Source organism: Neovison vison, chromosome 1 (genome assembly GCF_020171115.1).
Source record: "Neovison vison isolate M4711 chromosome 1, ASM_NN_V1, whole genome shotgun sequence".
In the NCBI taxonomy this organism is placed as follows: Eukaryota; Metazoa; Chordata; class Mammalia; order Carnivora; family Mustelidae; genus Neogale; species Neogale vison.
In genome coordinates, this window is record NC_058091.1 from 109591228 (window position 1) to 109615096 (window position 23869).

The window sequence follows — 23869 nt, forward strand, 5'->3', positions numbered from 1 at the left end:
CTACTGACAACCACAAATAGCACCTGGAGGCAGAAAACCTTTTAAACATACATTTAAAAGTATGGCCTGTTGTTGTTGTTGATTATTGATATGTTTGCTCAGCTAAGGAAATCGGAAGACAAGATTATTAGACACAAGACCTCTTTAAAGACTAGATATTTTCCCCTATACTAGATCTATTATTAAAGTTGATATAATAACAAAATATTGGTTACTGGGATAAAATTTGAAACTTAATGGACAATGTTGATATGGAACAGCTGCGATTTATTCCACAATCAGTTGCAACATCTTATTACTTTTGCATAGTCTGATATTATAGATAAATATTGATCTGAAGCAAAATAATTAAAAGGCAGGGGCACCTGTGTGTCTCAATGGGTTAAGCCTCTGCCTTCACCTCAGTCATGATCTCAGGGTCCTGGGATCAAGTCCCACATTGGGCTCTCTGCTTGGCAGGGAGCCTGCTTCTCTCTCTCTCTCTCTCTGCCTGCCTTTCTGCCTACTTGTGATCCCTCTCTCTCTGTCAAATAATAAAATCTTTAAAAAAAAAAAAAAGAATTAAAATGCAAATTGATAGGTATGTCTGAAGAATTTCCAAAGGTTAACAAAATAAAATTTTGAAAAGTATTGATGAAATTTACTGCTTATTCTAAATTAAATTTTGCACCATTTTAAAAGCCTCAATTTGTTCTTTAAAAATAGGTAACTGGTATAAAAATAATGGTGAATTCAGAGTAATTTTTTAATAAAATGCTAATATCTACTGCAATTATATTTAAATGCAACAGGAATGCTATTTGAAATTAAAATAAAATTCAGTTATCATAATTTTAATTTTAGATCCAATTTCAGAGTCTATAAGTTTGCCTTTTTATAAAAATGATTTAAAATATTTCTTGAGAAATAAATTTAATTACTCGTTTTAGGAAATATATGCTGTAGATTTAACTTATAATAATAGATAATTTCCTGTAGTCCCAATTGTTTAACTAAAGTTATTAAACTAGCTTGTATGATCATTTTTCCCCCAAATGCTGATATTGGAGCAGATCACATGGTAATTAAGTGACAGTCTGGGGGAGGCAGGCGGAGGGAGTCAAAACAACAGAACTTTTGTCCTCTAAACCAGAATTCTTTCTGCTATTGTTTCCAATGTGGCATGTTTCCAAGGTGGCAAAGGATAATGACGGAAACAAAGCAATTTACAAAAACAGGATAAGAAGGAAAAAGCTGATGACTGTTATGATCTTGACTCATTACTTCCCTAGACATGACTGATGTTTTATCCTCTCCTTCAAAACAGTCTGTATTGTAGGAATTCTGAACTAATTTACAATAGTCAAAATCACAATACATTCTATGACAATTGTTCTTGAACCTATCAAAGAAATGAAGTCACAGAGTAAATGGCCATCAAGAAAATAAATCTGAGTGAGACAAAAAGTCACAGCTGAGATCTGCTTACCTGGAGCAGAAACTTCTGGAACCATAAACAAGTAGGAACATTTATGGTAATTTGGATGAAAGGCTGGAGGGTTTACTGTGGACTACACTGAGAGTAAGACTCTCCTGGAGAATACAGTCTTACAGGGGCTACCATAATTTTGTTGCTTTAACCTGTAGGAATCCCACAAGCATTTAACACTGAAGAAAAAGAAAGATTTACTAATGGTTTTGGTAGAATTGGGGTATGTAAATATTGGGAATAAGCCCGGAATGTCCTACATAAAAAAGACCTAATCTCTAGGAAAAACACTTTACATGCCTTATCCCACCTGGGGAAAGGGTTTTTCCCTGAGACCAGACCCCCTCTAGCCCTACTACCTCACCTAACAGGGGGAGAAATGGTACTAAAAATACTTATAAAAATCACAACCCAGGGACACAATCCCATGAAATGAGATTTAATCTTAAAATAATAGAAATCTTTTTGCATCTCTTCAAGACCAATCTGACAAAAGTTTCCAGCATAACAACAGTGGACACAATCGAAGGAGCTAAAAAATACTTTCTTTTTGAACTGAGAGAGAGCAGGGGATGAGCAGAGGCAGAAAGAGAGAGAATCTTAGCCAGGTTCCATGCCTACCCTGGAAACCGAGTTGGGATCAATCTCATGACCCTGAGATCATGACCTGAGCTGAAATCAAGTCAGATGCTTAACTGAGTGAGCCACCCAGGGACCCCGAAAAATACACATTCTAATTAAGGAGGAGTTATTAGAGAAGCCTACAGGCATCAAGGGACACACAAAACAAGGATACCAGAGAAACTTGAAGTCTTTAACACTTGAAGCTACAGGAAACTAAAGAAAACCCAACTCCTAGCCATATTAGCATAAAACTTTCCTCTAAAGCCTATTTACCTCAGTTTTTATCACCTTATATGGCATGTCCACATTTCAGCAAAAAATTACAAGGCATGCTAAAAGACAAGAAAAGGACAGTGTAAGAGGGGGAAAGCAAGTTTCAGAACCAGACTCAAACATGAAATAGATTTTGGGATTTTCAGACAGAATTTAAAATAACTATGATTACAAAGGCTCAAAAGACTATTTTAGGGCAATGAAATTATTCTCTATTATGCTATCATTGTGTGTTCATTACATCATATGCTTGTAAATAACCCTTGAAAGTTACAACGCAAAGAATGAACATTAATCAATGCAATTAAAAAAAAAAAAAAACTAGTGAATCCCACTGGAATGCAGGATGTGGCAAAATAATCCCATTGAATTAATAGATCTGGGGAATAATTTTGACTGAAGTAGAGGGACAATAAGATGCTGACATAAGTTAACTCTGGAAATGTGTGGATTTGTTAAAACTCAAGGCAAAAGGAGCTATATACATAAATACTTCAGTGAATAATGTACTTTTCAACAGGTACGAGTGAACAGTCCTGATGCTGATACACCTGAGTAGAAGGATGGAGTCATTGTGTAAATAGGAGAGACCACACTTCTCACTGATAAAATGAGAGTTCACAATAAGCAAGAGGAAGAAGCTAGAATGATCCATATGATGATGAATTAGAATTGGATATCAGCATAAACTCACGTTGAGCTTAATATGGACAGAGATACTATAGAAATATAAAATGGGTCATAAAAAATAACCTAAAACATAAAAAGTAGAGTGACTTGACAATTACTGACTCAGCTAGGTGCTCAAAATCTCCATCAACAGTGATAAGCATGTGTGATAAGACAGGTTGATAATATGTACACTTGATATGATATGATGAAAATGGCATTCGACCTCTGTGTTCTTCAATAACATTCATTCTGTGGTATGATCTGTGGCTTATGGAAAATTAGGAATCATTAGACATGGGTGGTACTGAAATCATGAGAATGGAGATCTTCCTGGAAAGTAAAAAGGAGAAAAAGAGAAGAAATTGTAAGCTTAATTATTAAAAATGTCAACAATAAAAATTCCTTTTCTTTTTTAATTAAAGATTTTCTTTATTTATTTGACAGAGAGAGAAAGAGAGAGAGCAAGAGAAGGAACACAAGCAGGGGAAGTGGGCTTTCTGCAGAGCAGGGAGCCTGATGAGAGGCTCAATCCTAGGACTCTGGGATCATGACCTGAAGCAAAGGTAGATGCTTAACAACTGAGTCACCAAGGCACCCCTAAAAATTTCTTTTCAGTAAGAAATTTAACCCCTTCAGCTGGTTAACTTTAATCAGTATAACTAGAATAATGATTTCTAAGTTTGTTCTTTGCTTCATTCTACGTGATCATTGATTTTTGTTTGAGTTCCTTAAGGTATCATTAATATTTCTTTATATCTCTGTTTGGTGCCTCCTCTTTGAGTATATTATTGTGGAGCATTTAGTTGTAGATCCCAGGAAAAGCTTGGCCATGGCACAGCTTTGTCTGTCTTATTTGAACGCATTTCTGCCACAGTCTCTTTACAAAGATTTTAAGATTTTATTATCTTTACAAGATGTAAACTGTGGAGAGTGCTTTCAAGACTCAGGCTCCTGTAGGAATTTTAAATAGAAAATAGAAAATCTGCAGGATTCTACTGTTTGAAAAATTCTGAAAAAAAAATTAATATTAAATAACTTTATACCCAATAGTATACAAATAAGATAGGCCGTAAATATTTATAAGGAAAAAGTACATGTGTTAGTATAATGCATATTCTGAAGATAATACTGAACATAGTAAGATATTGAACTAATTCTTATCTAGAACACAAAAATTGCCTTTTGATTTATATGATTTTCTTTCTTACAGTTGAATGTCACACAGAAGATTGTCCTGAGTGGATCTTGTTTTAAAATTCTGCTTTTTCACCAGTTTTGGAAACTACTTCTAGAAAGGCATATTTTGTGTAGCCCTGTAGCAATACAAGTAGCTTCTCTACCTTGAGATGTTTTATTTTGCAGGACAGCTGTTGTGGCTTCTAGCTGTTCAACCACCAGTATATTTAAAACAAATAGCTATCACCAAGTATGCAAGCCCTTCAGCAATTAGGTATAAAATGTATATAAGCACTGGGTAAGAAAAGGATTTAAAGAAAATAGAATAAGTCCCAGTATAGATACTTAGTTGAGCCAATGCCACTGGAGAAGCAGAAAGATGTAAGTTTAGGATGTTTAGCCCATGGTCACTCTATTCATTTTCCCTGCTAACTCTGATGAAACAAACACCTTAATATGAGTTTACACAGGAAAATGAATGATAAACTTTAAATCCACTAGAAAATCTATCATTAGAATATTCCGTAATTCTTTGTCCAAAACAAATTCTGGTAGTTAAGATAGCTATAAGCAAAAGCAAGCCTGTGGCACAGAAATGAGGCCTAACTTGTTTTTTTAAGAGTTCCTTAAAGGCTCTAATCAAATTATGTCAAATTAGTCATTCTTTGATTGATTTTTCACAATAAGCAGAGTGTAAATTATTTATCATATAAATATAAATATAAATTAGGCAATATATCATGATATTAATTCCCTAAGTTATAATTTCCACTTTTATTAAAATTTATGTTTTGATCCCCTTCAGGCAACAATTTCCTTCTCTTCTCTTTTATTCTTTTCTTTACTGTTGATGTTTTTCTTATTTTTATATGGATAGAAACCTATATTATACTGCAGGTATCTAAATATTTATTCATTGAATATCTATTCCAGGCACTATAGGATAAATCTAGTTAATATTTTTCTCAATAGAGATAGTAACAGAAGAGAAGTGATAAATAGATAGATACATAGATATAAATATGTAGATATAAATAGCATTTCTATGTATATATTATCTCTATATACACTTTCATAGATTCTTTATACATTTCTCTATATATCACATAATATGTATTTTTATTCCCACAATTAAAAATGTAACAATCATAAAATATAAATAATCATGAAAAGAAAAATAACAAATGAACTTAATTTTTCTAATAATTTACTTTTTTCTTGAGAAACTGCCAATTTCAATTTTTTCTCAATTTTTTTTTAATCTTGCCGACTTAGTAGGTAATGATAAAATCTAAAGTAGATTAACAAATACCAAAAGACAAAAGTTTTGTTCTTTTTAAAATAACCATGATACTCACAGATACATACATATGGGCATACATGCAAGTGCTCATGTAGTTGACTTCTCCATATCAGCATATAAAATCTGTAAAACTTAAGGACTTCCTTAATAGTGGCATTCTACTTTTTTATATATTAAGAAACTTTGAGGAGAAAATAAAAAATAGTAAGTGATGAAAGTTTGTTTCTTTCCCCTTTTCTAACTGAGTTTTCTCTTTTTAGGTCTGAATATTTCTCCATATATACTGTTAGAGAGAAGTTAGTAAGATGGTGGGAAAAGGTATAAACTCTTCTGTTATTTAAATGTAAGTTTTATGTGACCCCTTTCAGTTTCAAGGACATTTGAGGAACTAGTTCAGATAGAAATTGCTCTAAATTTAAAAATATAACTGATTTTTGTAATCATTTTATCATATACCAGTGAGTAATCCTGCAAAAGTCAGGAATAGAAATGAAAGAAATTAGTCCACTCTTCTGAAGTCATTCTGACTTTCTGACAATGGTTACATAATCAAACAAAAGTTACAGGAGGGACTCAGTCAAAATACTTGGGTTTAGAATCTAAGACTGGATTTCTAAAGGTTATTTCATTAATTCCAAACATTACTCAACCATAAATGGCACAAAACTAAACCCATGAGTACTTTTATTTTACTGTTTTAATGCCAATCTTTAATTTTCAATTTTGTTTCTTTTCCTTTATTGTGTCATTAACAACATCTACTAAACTTGATGAATGCTGGTTTTGAACTCTTGCCTTTTGCTCGGTTAGTTCTTGGGCATAATACTATATGGAATGAATTATGAACAAACACAAAGAAAGCACACACATAAGTCAAAATGTTCCTTGGTTTATTTGTATGATTGTTTCCTTGCTTTTCTTTATGGCATGAACATCTGAAAATAATAACTTTGGTTATTATAATTAAGAAATTAGCATAAACACGGTGCAAGAGGGTGTGTGGCAAAATACTTAAAGAACCGTGAGTTTAGGAAATCAACCCTCCCAATTATTAAACAATAGTGGTGAAAGGGAAATTTGTTTAACCTCTCCTTGTCTAAGTTTCCACAAAGAAAAAAGTTGAAGATAGAACAGAACAATTCTAAGTTGAAAAAGAGAGAGAGAAAAAAGAGAGAGATAAAGAAATATAAAATATTTTTGAATGAGGATTGTTATATAGTAAGTTCTGACTAAACATTGCTTAATAGTATTAATAACCACATCTTTTCATTGAGATTTATTGAGATTCTGTTCTAGCATTAAGGAATAAGATTACTGGCAAAATGGATATGATGGAGGGGTATACGATAAAAATTAAAGAGAAACTTGGTAACTTCAAGTGGTAAAAACTGCTATAGACAATATACCTATATGAAATTCAGATGAAACTAAAAGCAATATTATTTATGTGGGGTGCTCAAAGGACTTTTCTTAAAAATGTGTCATAATAATAAGAATAGCAATCTGATAATATTAAGTACACTTATGACAATAATTTTTAAAATAATAAATTAACAGAGGTGCGTGGGTGGCTCAGTGGTTTAGGCCTCGGCCTACGGCTCAGGTCATGATCTCAGGGTCCTGGGATCGAGCCCCACATCGGGCTCTCTGCTCAGCGGGGAACCTGCTTCCCTCTCTCTCTCTGCCTGCCTCTCTCCCTACTTGTGATCTCTCTCTGCCTATCAAATAAATAAATAAAAATCTTTAAAAAAATAAAATAAAATAAATTAACAAATATTAAATGCTTCTAAGAGCTTTCCTTAGAAATTTATATGTTATTTTATTTATTATTAATGAAAGACTTATGAAGCAATCCATCATTATTCACATTTTATTAGGACGTTAAGTAAATTGCCTGAGATCATATAACTGTTAAGTGCCAGATTTGGACATTTAAACATAGGCTTGAGAGTGAGAAAATATAAAAATAAATCACAGAATATACTAAATAGCTTTGAGAAAAACACTGTGATGTCAGCCTTCTAAGAAATTCAATTCCACAAAATTTTACCTACACCAAAGATCCAGTTCTGTGCTAGATACTTATGAGAACTATGAGTGAATTTTAGGTCCATCCTACCCTTACTCGACTTGCTTGTGCTGATTTACTTTTATACTCTCATCTCCTACTTTTTCTCTCCCATTTTCATAATCTCTTATATTTACTCACAACACACTAGTGGGGAATATCTTTCAGATTGCATTTCCTTTTTTTTTTTTCTCCACAAAAGAGGAGTGTCTGACCTCCCTCTGTGACCAGGGGACAAATGAAACCAATTGACCACCAGAGAACTTATCTCCAATTTAAAGGCTCATTAGCAATGTGCTCTAAGCAAAGAAGGGGGAATGGCAGCTCTTTAGTTATGTGCCTATTTTATACTAAGTGCTAAATTAGTTGTTTGAAAGTCTTTAATAATTTTCTTCCACTGCACTCAAAAAATATTGTAAATCAAAAGTAGATGAGAAGGAGCACCTGTGTGGCTCAGTGGGTTAAAGCCTCTGCCTTCACTCAGGTCATTATCCCAGGGTTCTAGGATGGAACCCCGCATCAGGCTCTCTGCTCAGTGGGGAGCCTGCTTCCTGCTCTCTCTCTGCCTGCCTCTCTGCCTACTTGTGATCTCTGTCTGTCAAATAAATAAATAAAATCTTAAAAAAAAAAAAAAAAGTAGATGAGTGGAATGATTATCACCACTAATGAATTCCTTCTGGAACCCATACAATACAATGGGAACAGTACAGAACTTAATAAATGTTGTTCCTTACTGTGCTATTTTTGAGACGTGTGACTGGGAAAACCACTAAATATTCATTTAAAAATTTAAAAAAAATGTATTAGGTAACTATTATGTATTAGGTTACTAAATGTATGAGGTAACTATACCTTGACAGGTACCATGCTCAGTGCTAGAGATACAAGGTGAAGAAGAGACTCTAGTCCCTTCACCTCCAAATCCCCTCAACACCTCCAGGGAATGGCATAGGTAAACTACATATAACACGATACACAAAAGGTGTAATACAAATACGAAGAACTTGTAGCATTGAGTCTACGCCTATTTTTTTTAACCATTCTATCACCCACACTGTTGCTGGCATTTGTAAGTCATGTGATAAGTAATTTTAAATAAATGAATTAGAAAATAAATCTCATTTTCAAGTCTCATCAGAATGAATGAATGAGTGATTAACTCTGCTTGAAGGAAACCTGATGATAAATCAGATTAAAAGTGAGTAAGATTTTCCCAGGAAAATAAGGCATTTTAAGAAAACAGACAAGATGGGTAAATTTATGGAAGCCTGAGGCATGAGGCTGTTTCAAGCGTTAGGGAAAGAATTTTTATTCTTTTTGTTACAGACCATAAATCTTTAGCAAAAAATTATGGATTAAAGTTGGAAAAAAGAACGTTAGAAAAAATGGTAAAGAATCTTATTCTCTAGGCTAAATAAATTTTATTTCATTATAGCTTAAAATGCATGTTATTTAAATTTATTTCCATCTTAAACCTCAAAATGAGAATAACTTGAAGTGCTTTGCCTACTTTATAAGGTGTTTAATAAGGATGTCAGTCTAAAAACAAGAAACCTGTTCAAGAGGCAAAGCATTTATTTGGAACCAAGGAAATTTAAGGCACACAGATTTAGAGAAAAAACCAAATACGGTTTTGACTTTGAAAGGTGTACTCAAAGTTTTTATGGGCAAAAAAGAAGATTAGGTAAGTTCTTTTTAAGAAGAGTTTATTGATGCTGACAAACAGAGCTAGATTTATATGTCACTAATTGGTCAGAAAAAAATGGTCAGTAAGCTAAGTAAGGTTCAGTTTTATCAGTCTTTTCAAACAGGATTTTCTTATTCTTGCTGACTTCTTAGAAAGTTGGAGGTTTGGTCCAGTTCAAAGGTTTAGGAAATGGGATGTGCAAGGTAGATCCTCTGAAACAGTTGATTTGGCTCAATTTTAAAAATGGTTCTACTTATGTCATTTTTCACATTTTCCCATTTTGATCTTTTCCTGAAGACATCCTTGATCAATCATTTGAATTGGGTTTTCTCATTTTTGTTTTCAATCTCTGATTGTCAGGAAGATTCTTTAATTCCTCTTTGCCAGGAAGTCTTATTCCTGGTGTGTCACATCCTATTTTGGAGGGAAAGTGGTATTATTGGGAGCCTTTCTGCCACATCTGAACAACAAAAGCACCAGACTGGAGGAAATCTTGTGGCCACCTCCTATGAAATAAACAATGGTTGCTAAAGATCCTTTAATTGACGAAATAAGTATTACAAATCAGTTCAAAACATTGGATTACCATTACTGCATGGAATTTTTACACTACTGTAAAAACAATAGAAACAGAGTCTTATAATAATAACTATCTCTAGAATCACAAGCAAAACGTTAACTCCAAGTTGTAGAATAGTTCTAAACTATGAGATTATACCTAAGGGTTTTCAACTACCGAAGTCAAAAGACTTGTAACCAGTGATTTTGTTCTTTTAGTTTTGTATCATGTTTCAAGCAGTCTTAAAGAATGTATCCAAGTACAGTAGGTGGTATTAGCAATGGTACAGATGCCATCTTGCTCTAGTCAAGAGCAACTCTGTTATCCAAAACAAATGGAGGGAGGGAATTTAAAGATTATTTGGGGGCAGCTATTGCCTTAGCAGTAGATTCTGCAGTTTATACTAACCTTTTAGATACATTTCAGATCATAGATTCATTCAAGCCACCATGAAAAAAAAATTCCCCAAAAATCTTTTTCTTTCATTGTCAGAGACACCATCTGAAAATCTTCATTTTATTCTCTGATGTAGATTTAAGAGTGATGTCCAAAGCTAAATCTCTGATTAGGTAATGAAATAGACATGACCAATTATTCAACTGTGCATAAACTCCAAGTTCCTTTGAAGTTAAACAATGTGTACTCCATATATTTTTCCATCATGTACAAGTAAAAATATGTCCTAATGAGGCACAGATCATGGAATTATCATAACGAGATTGACTGAACCAAGGATCTGAATGATGCAAGCAATTAAGATAGCTATATGCAGGTGGAGTGAAATTATATCGGCACAAAGAAGTAAAGGTTGCAGAGGGAAAACTTGGAATCTGGGATATATGACAAGCTTAACTTTCCATTTGTACAAATGTTATCTCTTAACTCTCTAGAGGTTTGAATTGATAGGCAAGAAGTTCAGAATGTATCCAGGTAGATTTTACATGATGTTTTACATAATTAGCACAATAACTTAGGGGAGGAATGAGAGAGATTGGTGGTAATTAAATGTACGGGAGGATCTCTAGGTTTATGTATTGAGCGAGGCTCCTGATGACAAACCCAATAATTAGTCAAATTTCCTTCATATGGAAGGAAATTGAATATGAGGACAAGGGAGTTATCCTTCCAGGAAGACTGAGAAGGAAAAGGAAAGATAGCCACTAAAGCAGGTATTCAACTTCTTACATTAAGATAAAAATTGTCTTCCTTTGCAAGATAGAAAGGAACTGCTCAAAAATAAATACAAAGAATGTAAGTTCAATAGCTAACACTGTAATTACAATGTTTTCTGTAAAGGCAGCATCCTTATGGTACATTTCAATTCCAAAGATTAATAAGGTGAACTTTTTTTAGGAGGCAATTAACAGAAGAAGGGCAAGCAGGGGGAATAATATCCCGAAGATTATAGGAATTTTCATTGAAATACTCTACGTCCCAGAGCCACTGACTAATTTTGTTGGAGGGAGTTACAGGGAGTCTAGTATACAACTTACAAGTAAGAGAATACTGATAGTATGAGCAAGAACCTTGGTATACAGGTCTGGCCCAGAATCTCCAGAAAGCTGTCGAGGTCATATGTCATCTGTTTCAATTACTGGTGAGCTTTAATTTTAATTCTCCCTTTGATTCAGTAGTCCAGCAGGGAGTAGGGACTTTCTTTAAATGAGAAACATGAATCCAAGAATCAATACCTTTTAGTTTGCAGCACAAGGGTTAGTTAAGAGTACCTGATTTGGTCCTTTCCATCTAAATTGTAAGGAATTCTTTCGGAGATGTCGCTTCCAATAAGCAAAAGGAACTGGTCATGGGTTGTGTTTTATTTGTCTCCCAGGAGTGTGATGTGAAAGGATTGTTCTCCAGGGCCTGATTTTTGTCTGGGGCCTTAATTAGTCCCTTGCAAAAGTGGAGAATATCTCCTTTAATTAATTGAACATCAAATGCAGCCAGGGCCAGATTCATAGGTCTTCCAGTTACAAGCTCCAGGGGAAAGAGCTTATGTTTTTGGAAGGGAGCAGCTCTTAAATTCTATAGGACTATAGGAACTGCTTTAGGCCAAGTCAATTTTAATGTTTCCATAAATTTAGCCAATTGTGGTTTAATGATGCCATTTGTTCTTTCCACCAGTCCATAGGACTGAGGGTGGTAGGTACAATGGAAATGCTGTAATATAAGCCAAAGAAAGTACATTTGCTTCAGGAAGTGGCCAGTAAAGTGTGTTCTTCTGTCACCATGCAATTCCAAGGGTATGCCCCAACCAGGTATTATCTTTAGTAACAACACTTTTGCAACAGCTGGGGCAGTTGCACACCAGCAAGGAAATGCCTCAACCCAATGAGAAAACATACAGTTCACAACAAAGACTTAGTTGCAACCATGACAAGGTGGCACTTGGATAAATCCATTTGCTGGATCTCAAAAGGCCTACTAGGTAAATCAAAATGTCTGAGAGCTGTCTGAATCATTTTCCCTGGGTTACATTTTGGACAAATAGTGCAGGTTAACAGTGCTTCCTTAGCAGCCTTAGAAACATTTCCCACCAGTATTGCTTCATAAAGCTTATAGTTTGTCAGTTGCCCAGTGAGTCATTTGATGGGTTATTTCAAGTAGTTGTTTTGATGTGTGTGTGTGTGTGTGTGTGTGTGTGTGTGTTTCAGAGATGCTGGGAATATTGGTTTGTTGCTTGGGCTGTACCACGAATTTGTTAAGGAACTGAAAATGCAATTGTCTGTCGGGGTTGTGCCTCTAAGCTGGCGCCCGCTACACAGCCCGAGCAGCACGGACAGCCCAAAAAGAAAAAAACATCTGCCCTGGCCACACGTGATCTCGTGCTCCTCAGGAGAGCACCGCATGCCGCCACTGCCTACGAGCCCCAGATACCTCCTGTTCACGTGAACACTTCTGTGATTGGCTGTATACCTCCTGTTCATGTGAACACCTTTGTGATTGGCTGTTATGCCCTATATAAAGCAAGGGAACTTCCCCGCAGGGAGAGGAGAAAGATCGACTGGGGAATAAACAGGAGCTTCTGCATCGACCTGTGTGTGGGTGTTGGTGTTGAGTCATCTCTGCAGGCAGGGAGAGCGCGAAAGTTGTCAGTCCAATAAAGTTTTTCTCTGTGTGGTACACTGGACCAGGTATCCTTTACAGTAAGGTTCAAATCTTCTTCTGAAAAAAATAGTATTTGCTATGAAGTTATTAGCTTCAGTGGAACTTAAGGCAGGCTCTTTTTGCAGCTTGGTCATCTCAATTATTTCCTATAGCCTCATCTGATTCTAATTTTGAATACCCAGAGAACTCGATAAGGGGGGGGGGGAGTTCCATTGAATCTAACATTTCAATGACAAATGCTATATTTTTAATTTAATATCCTCCAGAGATTAAGAACCCTGTTTCCAAGAAAAACCAAAATCATGAACAACAAAGGCATAGTGACTGTTTTTCCTTTTGCTGAAACATAAAACCTCTACATAGTAGAATAGAATTCTGCCTGTTGTGCCAAAGTAGCCATTGGTAAAGGAGCTGCTTCCGTTATTTGGAAGGGAGTGGTAATAGCGCAACCACCCAGCACAGTTATTTCCTTTCATTATCCCTTAGAAAAGAACCATCAGTAAACCAAGAGTTCACATGAAGAGCAGAGTTCTCTGCAAGTCATCTCTAGGTGTTCGCTGTTGGTCAGTCAAGGTTAGACAGTCATGGTGTGTCTAGTCAACAGGCAAAGGGAGAAGAGTTTAAGGGAGGCTTCTTGGTGGGACTGGGTGCAAACACTGTGCGTTGCAGAGGAGTGCCAGGGACCTTGTCTGAGGCGCCTCTCCTCCTCTCTCTAGCGTGCCAGGCGGGGTGGAGTCAGGCAGTGGCAAAGGTTTTCCGTCCTTCCCTCGGAGGTCACCTGGGACCCACGAGGTAGGTGCCCTGACACTACCGCACAAAAGGCCCCAGTGCCTGAGACAGAAAGTGCAAAGAGGGCGGAGAGTGAGCAGTGAGCCACCAGAGCGGCCCCAGTGCCGGCCTCCTGCATGCAGGAGGCAAGGGGTTTTGTGGAGGAGGTTACAACTGTAATCTAAATAAGTAAATAAATAAATGGATGAATGGATAAATGAAGCGAGATTTAATGTACAGAGAAGTTAAAATTAGAAGAGGTGAGTCAGCTTGCAGGAAGATGTCGAGTGTAATGGGAATTTAATCAAGCTTCTGCTCAAGAAGCAAATGGTTAGAAGAGAGCCCACCACTGTCTCTTGTGTTGATTTGGTAAAAGCTGCTGTGGCTGAAATAGCTCTCATGCAAAGAGAAAGTCATTAGACTACTGGGTCTAATAATGCTGACTGTGACAGCCAAGAGGTCTACACTAACCTCTATATTTTTGAGTATGGACAACCAAGGTATTTCCTTCTTTCTTGGTATAAAAAGGAAAAAGTAAGGCTGTTAATAAGGGATCCCAATGCAGGAGGGTTGAGGAGTCCTTTTAATTGGGCAAAAGTCATGAGACTATTTTCCTCCCTTTGTATAGTATCCAATTTTTCAGATTTTAGTTAAGAGTTGTACAGCTAGAGACAGTTTTGATATCTAGTTCCTACAGTATCCTACAAGGCTTAAAAATTCTTAAAAGTGTCCCTTGGCTTGTGGCTGTGGGAAGCTTAGAATGCCTGGAGTCTGCTGGAGTTTAAAGAGGAGACCTCAGTAAGTGATTAAATGTACCAAATATTTAGCTTGAGTCGAATGAACTGAATTTTTTCTTTGAGACTTTGTCACCTTTATTTGCTAACAGTTTAAGAAGGTGGATACATCCTTCACTGCAAGTGGAGAAAAAAAGAAGATCAACATAATGTATAAGGGTTGTTTTTTGTTTTGTTTTTGTTTTTGTTTTTGTGGGAAAATACCATCTGCCAAATCTTCATGGAGGCTTGTGAAAAAAAAATAAAAAAGACTATCTAGTCTAGTGGCATCACACTCCAATCACATTATTGTTCTTCCCAAATGAAAGCAAATAAAAATTGGCTTTTGGGGATCCACAGGGCTACTATATAGGCACTACAAAAATCAATTATAGTGAAAAACTTACTCTTTGTAGGAATGGAAGTTGGAAAGTGTGAAGGTTACAGAGAACTTGGTGCCAGGAAGTAGAAGTGTTACTGATATCTTTGTGGTCCTGGACAGACCTCTACCCTTGTCCATGAAGTTTCTTCACAGAAAGGATGAGTGTACTACAAGGACTGATACAAGAGACTGTAAGGTTTTGAGCCTTGCATTCCTCTATGATTTGTTCTATTCCTGTAATAGCTTCAAGATTTAAAGGGTATGGCCTGATATTAGGACGGGGTTTGCTTGGATCAACTTGAATCTTTACTGGGGAAGCTGAAAGGATCTGCCTGGTATCTGTTGTGGTTTTGCCCTAAGTCCTTTAGGAACTTTTTCTAAGAGACTTAAGCTCTCAGTGTCCTTTTTTGCTGATTTAAGGGGAAAGACTATTAGGGGTATTGAATGGTTTCCAATGCTGCCAGTTGAAGGAGGGATTGAACTGATTTTAAGAATTATTTCACTTTTTTGGGAAAAAGAGGTGGCAGTGTGCTATTTTTCTAAGAAGTCTCCTTCAAGTAGATGGACAGGCACTGAGTGGACTAGTAAAAAAGAATGCCTGTCCTGAAGAGGGCCTAACTGAAAAGAAAAGGAAAGAGACTTAGAGGATGGGAAGGGTTTATTAGAAATTCCCATCAATGGAATTTTTTCAGTACTCCTATTAAGGGATTGTTTGGGGATGAATTCAGAGGAGTTGTGACAGTGTCTGTTAAAATTGTAAGAACCTCACTTCCAGTCATTACAGAAGTTTCACCGAGATGATTAAGGGGTGAAATCAGAAAGACCTCTTGTTTTCTGGGAGCAGAGGGGTTGAGGGCTTTGTGTTAGAGGATTGCCTTCTAGCGTTTCTGTTTAAGGCAATCCTTTTTCCAATGTCTAGATTTTTACAAACATGACAAATATTTGTAGGAGAAGCTATTGGTCTAGTTTTTGATTGCCATGGACAATGAGAGGAGGCAGGCATCTGTTAGAGTTGTAAATTTAGATTTTATTTGACTTTTGTTAGCTAGTATCCTCAAGGGTTCTAGCTAATTGATTGGCTAGGCTGACTAGATCAGGGTAAACATTGTCTCCCATTTCGTCCCAGGTTTTTTGTTTGTTTGTTTTGTTTTGTTTTGTTTTTTACCAGTAGAGAGAATTCACAACAGAAGCCATTTGCAAACGTGGAATTGAAGGCCATCTGGGTGGAATCAACATCTAAAGGAAGGCCTGAGTTTTCCTTAAAAACAATTTAAAACTTATAATAGCAGTCATAAACTGGTTTATCAAGCTTTTGAGTATTTGTTTGGATTTTATTCCAGTCAATGGCTTTAGGGAAGACACGGGGAATGGCTTCATGTAAAGTTTTAGCAATCCACCCAACAAGTACCCTGTCCTTTGGTAAGATCATTGGAGATGATCTAATGGCATTCAGCTTCAGCATCCACTATTGAGCTTGACCCTTTCCAACAAGTAGATGGACCAACATTTAAAGATCAGAGAAACCAGAATGATAGGTTTGGATGAAAATATTAAATTTATCAGCAAACTGATGAAGATCTTCAGAAACTCTTGAAAACTCCTTAGCAATAGCTCTCAACTCAGCCTTCATCTAGGGAGCATACAAAATGTTCATGACTGTAACTTTCAGATCTAACCTTGAAAAGGTATATTGGAAAAGGACAGTGTGAAGAAGATGAAATTGAAGGATCTAGAGAGGACTTGGGATCTTGGGGGTAAAGAGGGAGTTTGGCTATAGAGGGACAAAGAGAAGTAGAAGAGGGAGAGGGAGAGCAACCTGAGGCAGCAGAAGGAGATGAAGAGAATATATTTTTTTTAAGACCTTATGATTCTTTTCTAATTCAGATTTTTTTCTCTATTAATTTGGAAACAGTATTCTGAAAAGAGGCAATCAGTCTTGAGTTCATTTTAAAGTTTCCAAATACCAATTAAGCATCCCATTTGATTTGTCTGGTTTTAAATCCATGGTTCTTAAGTCTAATTCTGTGAGTTCCAAGGAGCCACAAAGTGTCCACTGTAATTGAAAATCATCTTTGGAATTTTAGGTTCACTGAGATAAATATTTATAAGAAGAAGGATCATAGTTCTTAAACATAAAACCAGCTGAAGTTGCTGAAGGAAGAACCTCTTGAAGAAACAGAATAAGAAACCAGTTCAAGAGGTTGGCATTTATTTGGGATCAAGGAATTGCTATTTGGGGTACACAGATTTAGATAGAAGCCCAAACAGTGTCCTCCTTACAGGAGGTGGACTCAGGGGTTTTATGGACATAAAAGAAGATCAAATAAATTGTTTTTAAAAAGAGTTCATTGTTCTGATAAGTAGGGTTAGATTTATATATCATGTACATCACTACTGGTCAGGCAAAGTGGTCACTAAGAAAAAGTTCATTTTTGTCAGTCTTTTCAAATGGGATTTTCTCATTCTTGCTGACTTCTTAGAATGTTGAAACGTGGCCCAGAGCAAAGGTTTAGGAAATAGGGCATGCAAGGCAGTTCCTCTGAAATACCTACTCCAATTCTGTTTTCATTTATTATTATTATTATTTATTTTATTTGAGACAGAGAGAAAGTGAGAGAGAGAGCACAAGCAGGGTGAAGGGCAGAGCACTAAGCAGGCCCTTCACTGAGCAGGGAGCCTGATGTAGGATTTGATCCCATGACTCCAGGATCATGACTTGAGCTGAAGGCAGACACTTAACCCACTGAGCCACCCAGGAGCCCTTCAGCTCTGTTTATAAAATGGCTGAAATAGGGGTGCCTGTGTCACTCAGTGTGTTAATCATCTGCCTTTGTCTCAGGTCATGATCTCATGGTCCTGGGATTGAGCCTCACATCAGCAGGGAGCTCAGCAGGGAGACTGCTTCCCCTTCTCTCTCTGCCTGCCTCTCTGACTACTTGTGATCTCTCTTTCTGTGTGAAATAAATAAATAAAATCTTAAACAAAAAATCTGTGCCCCCAAAATAAATAGATAGATAGATAGATAGATGATAATAAAATGGTTGAAATATGGAAACATCCCAAATGTGTATTGACTGATGAATGGATAAATATTCCAATATATGTTGGAATGTAATTCAGCTACTAAAAAGAATGAAATCTTTCCATTTGCAACAGCATGAATGGATTTAGAATTTCATATGCTAAATGAAATAAGTCAGTGAGAGAAAGACAAATACCATATGATTTCACTTATATGTGGAATTTAAGAAACAAAACAGATAAACATATAGGAAGGGGAAAAAAGAAAGAGGCAAATCAGAAAACAGACTTAATTAAAGAGAACAAACTGAGGGTTACTAGAGAGGAGGTAAGTGAGGGGATGGGCTAAATGGGTGATTAGGATTAAGAAGGGCACTTGTGATGGGCACTGGGAATTTTATGTAAGTGATGAATCACTAAATTTTATACCTGAAATTTTAAAAAATAAAAATAAAAATGGCTCTTCTTATTTGATTTTTCATAGGCAAAGTGGTAGAATTAATTTAATATACTTAAAAAATATTATTTAAATATGAGGACTTATTAATAAGTTATATAACAGAATTAGAGAATAAAATTACTGGGCACTTAAATATATAAATAAAGGACAAATATTGGATGGGGCATAGCATGGGAGATTTATTGTATTATCCTATTATTATTTGACAAACTTTTTTATATCTATATTTTTATGATCATCCCCTACCCCATCTTTGCTGTTTTTAAGTATTCCTCCATCATTTTTGCCATAAGGTATTACATGTTAATATAATTAGAAGAAAGGACAAAATAATGTGTTGCTCCCAATAGTGTACTTTGTCAAAGTTTAATTTATTTAATATTTTTGATTATTCTAATTTCTAATTAATGGTGTGTTAGTAGTTTTGAGTGAATCCCTTAAGTTCTTGGTGTCATAGGTAAAAAAAAAAAGGTGAAAACGAAATATTTTCAAGTGGAACCCACAGTATAAAAAGTTAATGAAATTGATTTTTGAATCCCAATCATTTTTATGGTCCTTAGTTATATAAATTAGATTAAACATTCAAAGAAAAAAAGCCCATTGATATCATCTTATTCCCTGTGGAGCAGATGTCCTTGTCATACAAAAACATTAATACTAAATAGCAAGACTGTGAAATGTGTCTACATTAACATCACAGTTTTAGAATATTTCTCATGTTATGTAATATATTTTACTATGCCAAGCCTTATAGTATAGTGTTTATGTGTACATGTTTCATTCAGACACAACTGGATTTAACATCTGGCCATGTTGTTTACTGTCTGAGTGAGTTGAAGTCTGTCAGTTTACCTTATCCAAGACATATATCCCCTTTCAGCAATGTTCAGGTAACAATGTCTAGGGTTATTGTATATTAAATAAAATATGTATAGGACTAAATTTTATGACACATAGTAAGTCTTGGTTGTTAAAACACTCTAGTGTCTAAAAGATGCTATAATCTTGAAGATTTTCCAAAAAATATTTAATGATAACCATCTCTAAGATGTAATTTTTATTGAAGTCTTTTAGAACTTTAGATAGTGTTATATATTCCCTACACCTATCCCAATGAAAGGTTAAAAATATATATATATAAAATATATATATATATAAAAGGTTAAATATATATATAAAATATATATAAATATATATATAAATTTTTATGTATATATTAAAGATTTTATTTATTTATTTATTTATTTATTTGAGAAAGTTAAGACAAAATATTATATGACCAAGAAACTTTCTTCCTTATTCTACTTTTTTTTCATGTATTTTTTTATTAAAATGTAGTGTATTATTAGCCTCAGGGGTACAGACCAGTGAATTGTCAGGCTTACACACGTCATAGCACTCACCATAGCACATACCATCCCCAATGTCCATAACCCCACCACCCTCTCCCTACCCCCGCCCTGCAACCGTCAGTTCGTTTTGTGAGATTAAGAGTCTCTTACGGTTTTTCTCCCTCCCTATACCACCTTGTTTCTTTTTTTTTCCTTCCCAACCCCCCAAATACCACACTTTGCCACTCAAATTCCTCGTATCAGTGAGATAATATATAATTTATATATAATATAATTTTCTTTCTCTGATTGACTTACTTTGCTCAGCATAATACCCTCTAGTTCCATCCACATCATTGCAAATGGCAAGATTTCATTTATTTTGAGGGCTGCATAGTATTCCATTGTGTGTGTGTGTGTGTGTGTGTGTGATATAGATATAGATATATATTTATATAAGAAGAAGTGGTATATATATATAAATATAACATATAAGAAGTGGTATATATATAGAGAGAAGTAATATATATATATATATATATATATACTTCTTCTTTATCCATTCATCTGTTGATGGGCATCTAGGTTCTTTCCATAGTTTGGCTATTGTGGACATTGCTGCTATAAACATTCAGGTGCATTCTTCAAGTCACTGTATTTGTGTCTTTAGGGTAAATACCCAATAGTGTGATTGCTGGGTCATGGGTTACCTCTATTTTCAACATTATGAGGAACTTCCATGCTGTTTTCCAGAGTGGCTGCAGCAGCTTGTATTTCCACCAATAGTGTAGGAGGATTCCCCTTTCTCCACATCCTCACCAGCATCTGTTGTTTCCTGACTTCTTAATTTTAGCCATTCTGACTGGTGTGAGGTGGTATCTCACTGTGGTTTTGATTTGTATTTCCCTGATGCTGAGTGATGTGGAGCACTTTTTCATGTGTCTGTTGGCCATCTGGATGTCTTTTTTGCAGAAATGTTTGTTCATATCCTCTAGCCATTTCTTGACTGGACTTTTGTTCTTTGGTTGTTGAGTTTGATAAGTTCTTTATAGCTTTTGGATACTAGCCCTTTATCTGATATGCCATTTGCAAATATCTTCTCTCATTCTATCAGGTGTCTTTTGGTTTTCTTAACTGTTTCCTTTGTTGTGAAAAAGCTTTTGATCTTAAAAAAGTCCCAATAGTTCATTTTTGCCCTTGCTTCCCTTGCCTTTGGCAATGTTCCTAGAAAGAAGTTGCTGTGGCTGAGGTCGAAAGGTTGTTTCTTTGTTCTCCTCAAGGATATTGATGGATTCCTGTCTCACATTGAGGTCTTTCATCAATTTGGAGTGTATTTTTGTGTGTGGTGTAAGGAAATAGTCCAGTTTCATTTTTCTGCAGGTGACTGTCCAATTTTCCCAACACATTTGCTGAAGATACTGTCTTTTTTCCATTGGACATTCTTTCCTGCTTTGTCAAAGACTAGGTGATCATAGAGTTGAGGGTCTATTGCTGGGCTTTCTATTCAGTTCCATTGATCTATGTGTCTGTTTTTGTGCCAGTACCATACTGTCTTGATGATGACAGCTTTGTAATAGAGCTTGAAGTCTGGAAATGTGAAGCCACCAACTTTGGATTTCTTTTTCAACATTCCTCTGGCTATTCGAGGTCTTTTCTGGTTCCATATAATTTTTAGAATTATTTGTTCTATTTCCTTGGAAAAAAAATGATGGTATTTTGATAGGGATTGCATTAAACATGTAGATTGCTTTAGGTGGCATAGACTTTTTCACAATATCTGTTCTTCCAATCCAGGAGCATGGAACATTTTTCCATTTCTTTGTGTCTTCCTCAATTTCTTTCATGAGTACCTTATAGTTTTCTGAGTATAGATTCTTTGCCTCTTTGGTTAGGCTTGTTCCTAGGTATCTTATGGTTTTGGGTGCAATTGTAAATGGGATAGACTCCTTACTTTCTCTTTCTTCTGTCTTGGTGTTGGTGTATAGAAATGCAACTAATTTCTGAGCACTGATTTTATATCCTGACACTTTACCGAATTCCTGTACAAATTCTATCAGATTTGGAGTGGAGTCTTTTGAGCTTTCCACATATAGTATTATACCATCTGCAAAGAGTGATAGTTTGACTTCTTCTTTGCCAATTTAGATTCCTTTATTTTCTTTTTGTTGTCTATTTGCTGAGGCTAGGACTTCTAGTACTATATTGAATAGCAGTGGTGATAATGGCCATCCCTGCCATGTTCCTGACCTTAGCAGAAAAGCTCTGTTTTTCTCCACTGAGGATGATATTTGCTGTGGGTTTTTTGTTTTGTTTTTTTTTGTTTTTTTTTTATTTTTTTTAATAAATGGCTTTGATGATATTGAGATATGTACTCTCTATCCCTACACTTTTGAGAATGATATTTGTTGTGGGTTTTTTTTTTAATGCCTTTGATGATGTTGAGGTATGTAGTCTATCCCTACACTTTGAAGAGTTTTGATAGAGAAAGCATGCTATACTTTGTCAAATGCTTTTTCGGCATCTCTTGAGAGTATCATATGGTTCTTGTTCTTTCTTTCATTAATGTATTGTATCACATTGATTTGCAGATGTTGAACCAACCTTGAAGCTCTGGAATAAATCCCACTTGGTCGTGGTGAATAATTCTTTTAAAGTACTGTTGGATCCTATTGGCTAGTATTTTGGTGAGAATTTTCACATCTGTGTTCATCAAGGATATTGGTCTGTAATTCTCTTTTTTGTTGGGGTCTTTGTCTGGTTTTGGGATAAAGGTAATGCTGACCTTATAAATGAGCTTGGAAGTTTTCTTTTCAATTCTATTTTTTTGGAACAGTTTCAGGAGTATAAGAATTAATTCTTCTTTAAATATTTGGTTGACTTCCCCTGGAAAGCTGTCTGGCTCTGGACTCTAGTTTGTTGGGAGATTTTTGATGACTGTTTCAATCTCCTTACTGGTTATGGATATGTTCAGGTTTTTTATTTCTTCCTGGTTCAGTTGTGGTAGTTTATATTTCTCTAGGAATGCATCCATTTCTTTCAGATTGTCAAATTTGCTCACATATAATTGCTCATAATATGTTCATATAATTGTATTTCTTTGGTGTTGGTTGTGATCTTTCTCTTTTATTCATGATTTTATTTATTTGGGTCCTTTCTCTTATCTTTTTGATAAGTCTGGCCAGAGGTTTATCAATCTTATTAATTTTTTCAAAGAACCAGCTCCTACTTTCTTTGATTTGTTCTACTGGGGTTTTTTGTTTGTTTGTTTGTTTATTTGTTTGTTTGTTTGTCTCTATTTCATTGATTTGTGCTCTGATCTTTATGATTTCTGTTCTCCTGCTGAGTTAGGCTTTCTTTGTTGTTCTTTCTCCAGCTAATTTAGGTGTAGGGTTAGGTTGTGTACTTGAGACCTTTCTTATTTCTTGAGAAAGGCTTGTATCACTATATATTTTCCTCTCAGGACTGCCTTGGCTATGTCCCATAAATTTTGAACAGTTGTGTTTTCATTATCATTTGTTTCCATGAATTTTTTCAATTCTTTTTTAATTTCCTGGTTGACCCATTTGTTCTTCAGTAGGATGCTCTTTAGCCTCCATGTATTTGGGTTCTTTCCAACTTTCCTCTTGTGATTGAGTTCTAGCTTGAGCGCATTGTGGTCTGAAAATATGCGGGGAATGATCCCAATCTTTTGGTACCAGTTGAGACCTGATTTGTGACCCAGGATGTGATTTATTCTGGAGAATGTTCCATATGCAGTAGAGAAGAATGTGTATTCTATTGTTTTGGGATGGAATGTTCTGAATATATCTGTGATGTCCATCTGGTCCACTGTGTCATTTAAAGCCTTTATTTCTTGTTGATCTTTTGCTTGGATGATCTGTCCATTTCAGTGAGGGGACTGTTAAAGTTTCCTACTATTATTGTATTATTGTCGATTAGTTTCTTTGATTTTATTATTAAGTGGTTTATATAGTTGGCTTCTCCCATGTAAGGGGTATAGATATTTAAAATCTTTATATCTCCTTGTTTGACAGACCCTTTGGATATGATATACTGTCCTTCCTCATTTCCTATTATTGTCTTTGGCTTAAAATCTAATTGATCTTATATAAGGATTCCTACCCCAGCTTTCCTTTGATGTCCATTAGCATAGAAAAATTGGTTTTCACCCCCTCCCTTTAAATCTGGAGGTGTCT